Source organism: Triticum dicoccoides, chromosome 6B (genome assembly GCF_002162155.2).
Source record: "Triticum dicoccoides isolate Atlit2015 ecotype Zavitan chromosome 6B, WEW_v2.0, whole genome shotgun sequence".
Lineage (NCBI taxonomy): Eukaryota > Viridiplantae > Streptophyta > Magnoliopsida > Poales > Poaceae > Triticum > Triticum dicoccoides.
In genome coordinates, this window is record NC_041391.1 from 135,362,941 (window position 1) to 135,367,737 (window position 4,797).

The 4,797-nt window shown below is 46.9% G+C and overlaps 1 pseudogene; it reads right to left on the reverse strand.

Moving 5' to 3' along the window:
- Positions 1 to 2,220: 2,220 nt before the first annotated feature.
- LOC119326205 lies at positions 2,221 to 4,382 on the reverse strand (annotated as a pseudogene).
- Positions 4,383 to 4,797: the final 415 nt, after the last annotated feature.

Sequence of the window (4,797 nt, forward strand, 5' to 3'; positions counted from 1 at the left end):
ATGTTTACGCCTCATCCCATTTCCAGGCATCGGCGATGTTTTATTAGCTCCCACCATGATTAGCCATACTTTCGCATATGTCGCACCAACCACCCGACAAGAGACGGCCGCGAGGGCGCAACCACGTGAGTAGGGGGTGCCAGCTACCCACACCTAGGGCCCTCGACCGGTGAAGAGCTCTACCGCTGCGAGCAATCATTGGCGATGTGGCCGGTGCCCTTGCAACAGACGCAGAGGGTCTCGTTCGTGCAATCCCACGAGATATGCCTGAAATCCCCGCAGTTGTAGTAGCAACCATGGAGGGCGGCCGGGATGCCAGTCCGCGGAGGCCGCGAGGTTGGTAGGGTTGGTGAAAGCCGCCAGCGCATCACGGGTGGGGGCGTGGGCGAGATGGGACTGCGGGGGCGATGGTTGGTCTTGGTGATCCACGCCAGGCCGTCCTGCCTCGGCGCAGGGGGGGCAAGAGCTTCTGACGGCATCCCCCCGGGGGATGGGGCCAAATGTCGTGTCGAACACCCCGGGGACGACGACGGAGGAGTGAAGGGCCGGGCGAGGCGGGGACGGCGACTCTGACGAGGATGACGAGCCTGGGAGAGAAACTCTAGACGCCATGGGGAGGGAGGGTGGACGCCGGCACCGGAGTGATGGCCGGCATGGAGAGGTGGCCGCCGGGGCCAGAGCAGCCGCCGACGCAAAGGGAGGGAGGCGCTAGGAGAGGGGACTCCGAACAGAAGTGACTGATGCCCAGGATTGTATTCTTATATCTATTCCCTCCAAACAGAACAAGAAATATCTGATGGACAATGCTACCATCTCTAAAAAAGATTTAGACCAACACAACATCGGTACGGGAAAAAAGTGTACAGGCTTGAGATCGGCACCACTTGCATGTAATATATTGATGACCCCGAATTTTATTTAGAAACTGCTATAGTGAGACAGAGGCATACACAAATATAAATCTATTGCGGACAAATTACCCGAGGCATGTACTGATGTTTCCAGCAAGAAGGCATCATCGCCGGCATCAACAACATACACATACTAATTATTTTTATTGGCCATCACCATGCACCATACCAGCAGGATGTGTTGGCCCTGCCTTCAGTGTTGTGTCATCTATGATCTGCCCATCTATGGCTTGGTGATTTGGAGAATATATATGTGGGGCAGCAGTAAGGGGTACATAGGCCAGATCAGCGAAAGAGAAAACATAAAGTGGCCTTCCTGGCCTTGACATGGCCGAAGTGAGGTCGTCTCCTCGTTCTTCCTGGCCTTGAATTCTCAGTCAAGGGATTATCCAAGTTCCGGTGACAAGCTATCAAAGTGAGGCTCCTGTTGTGTGATGGCCGCGGTGAGCCGGCAAGGAGGACGTGATGAACCATCATCTATTCGTTGTTCCTGGCCTTGAATCTGTTCGTTGTTTCTGGCATTGAATTCTCAGCTGAGGGATTCTCCAGGTTCTGTTCACAAACCAGCGAAACGAGGCTGCTGTTGTGTGTCCGCACCTGATTTAATTACATCCATTGCAGATCAACTGGCGATGCATAGAGCAACTCCATATATTAACTGTCACCAAAGACTGGTAATTTCTAGCGTATTTATCTTTTTCTGGTTAACCCGTCAAATACTTTTTATATATAATAGAATAGATAGATGCACTGAAATGGAACAGATCCCCCAACTAATGAGTTAGGCGCACTAAATGTATATCTAAGAACTACATCGGTGAGAAGAACTACATGTAGAAGGAACGACTCCATATGATCACACATCTAGTATCAAAGATTAATAAATCTGGTATATTTTGCCGGAGCTTGAAGTGAAGAGGTATAATATAGAGGTTGGTTTGGCCTAACACACACTCTTTCAAAAAAGTGGTTGAAACGTCCAGCCCATGCATCAATATGATGCACACAACCATAAACTTACCAAATTCAGAAGATATCTAGGTTACTTCTATCACCAATTAAATAGGCAGAACTAAAGGAAAAAACAATCAAGTGCACAAATTAATGCAATGGACATAGATTCATGTTGTTCACATTCAGAAATGGTAACGATGACATAAAAGGTTACAAAAGATAAATACAACGGTTCATCATAAATGGCTGCCACACATAGACAGTTGAGTAGGGACATAGTCGACCAGAAAAGAGACTCGGGATGAGACTTTTTTGCATAAGCATATGCTAGCCGAAGGTAACAATAGGGTGCTTCCTAATCTCCCATAGTCTTATTCCTGAAACACGGAACACAAAGTTAAAGAGTGATGAAAAGATTTCAACCTCACACTGAACATGCAATATGCAAAGGCTTACCTTTTGTCCCTATGTACAGGGTATGAATCCCTCATAAAAATTCGCCACACATAGGCATGTCATCGAAGCTTCAGAGGTCCATGTTGACAACGACATCCTGTGGCACATTAAAATTCAGAAGGCTACCATTGGCTCGTCCACGCTATCATCCATAAGAAACCTTGTCCAAGCCTCGAAATCGACATCATTGTTCTCCATAACATGAGGTACCACTGAGTTGTAGGTGTTACTCTGGGCAAGTGCCGATTCAGCTGCTTCAGCAATCACCACTGGGTTGTAGGCGTTACTCTGGGCAAGTGCAGATTCTGCTCCTTCAGTAATGGTAGAAATGGGAGCAATGGATGGTATATCTGGAGTCTTGGTGTCATAATCCCAGTCCAAGTCAGAGCAGCCAATGGAGTTGCTTCCCTGGTCAGAGTATGGATTCATAACATTTTCAGGGGCAACAAAGTTCATTGCAGGAACAAATGACATGTTGTTAGGCAGAGCAAGTGGCTGGTTTGATGAAAGTCAGCGGATGGGTAGATGAAAGCATTTGGGTTGGCAAGGTTGTTGATTGGTGACATGACAGAAGGTTCATGTGCCACGCTTCGCTTGGGTGCTTTAGGAGCAGTAGGGCGAGCCCGGCGCTTCTGAGGAACTGTTGGTTCCTTTGGAAAGTTAACCTTGGCCTTGTTGCCACGTATCATGCGTGCTTCAACATCATAAGCTCTTGCAGCTTCTTCGGCACTATTGAAAGTACCAAGCCAGACACGTGAACCCTTGCTTGGATCTCTGATTTCAGCAGCCCACTTACCCCAGGGGCGCTGACGAATACCCCTGAATTGGTTCTTTCTCTTCCTTTTTGCTGAAGGACAATCAAAACCTGCAGTAGCCATGGTGCTTAAGTCATTTTAAGATCAATTTCAATGCTAAGAGGGACCAACACTCACAAACTTCTCACACAAAAATTAAATAATTTCATCATGGACATGAATTTATATGTAAAATATGATGATGGTAATAAACACTGAACCATGATGGGTCAAGTTTGGGTGAAAGCATTAGTCAATGATAAAACAAATGAAATAAAATAACAACTTCATAAATAAGAAATTATAGGGTCCTGATAAACAAGACCTCATGTTAGACCTTTGACATCATTCTACAATTAATAATCACAATTGCATTATAGACGATGTAGAATCAATGATATTTTTTAGACAGATTTGATGATTGGCAGAATAACCATTTAGACTAATAAATCAACGAAATCTAGAACAATCCTTACACACACCTACAACCACCTAACAAGGAAATGATTTAAGAGGCCAAGGCCTCTAAGAAAAAGGAGAAATTTGGCCCTTACCACGGATTTACTGCCCCTTTTGACTAAATTCTAAGCTTATGGATCCCCATCGAAGGTGTAGAAAATTATAAATCACAAGATCAACAACCTAACAACCAAAATTGCTTCTCTGAAAGAAAGGGGCAGTGTCAAAAACAGCCTACCAACCGACCACAACAGACAAATGGAAAAGGCCTAATCCTTCACCCAAATAACTTCATGATAGTGCATCCAATCCAAAATCGCTAAACTAACAGGAGTAACACCACCCAAACATAGCCTTCCAACAAGAAAACCTACACAATTTCTCTTCCTACCCAATCAAATGATCAAACCTTTTCTGAACCAATCACACAATCTCCTGATACAACAATCAACTGCTAAAAGGTAATGATATGTAGATTAAAGACTAGTCCAAGCGACCCAGTTCTGATACCTTGGGAGAGGGAGCTCTTGACGGCGGCAAAGGACATGATCTCACCGACCTCGTCGTCGTCATCCTTCTCATCCACCATAGTGTGCTCGAGATCCAGGTCAGAGTCCCCAGAGTCGGCCTCGAAGTCCTCCTCATTGTCATCCAGGCCGGGTCCCCTGCGCCCGCCGAGCCCCGTGACGCATTGGCCCCTGCTGCCGCCATGCCGAGGCTTCTTCTTCTCAGGCCATAGTGCTGCCTTTGTCATCTTCCGCGTCACTGTGGGAACCTTGACGGCTGCGAGGGGCGCTCCACCGCACATGATGGCCGATGGTACCTCACCGAAGTCGTCGTCAGGGGGAGGGGCCTCGCCGGAATTGGTAATTGGGTAGAATTTTCAATGAAGCGGGGTAGCTGGTATGGGTTGGCAAGTGGGGGCGAGGCCAGTCCCCTATATATGTGATGGACATGTGAAGACGCGAGAGGGCTTGTGGTGGGTCCCACACGTCAGCGAGGGCCTGCGCTGCTTGTGGAAGGCACGAGGAAGGTTCCGAACGAGCGTTTCTACTCAGTGAAATCTTGCGTGTTGGGCAGTTGGGAGAAGTGGTATTCCTGGTATTGCCCTTGGGGAATGAATGGATGAATGTATGTTTCACTTTTTTTCTTTGTAGGCAAGCAAACATTTATTAGCCCAACATTAATTGTTGTACTACAAACATGTAGTACGAGTGTACTAC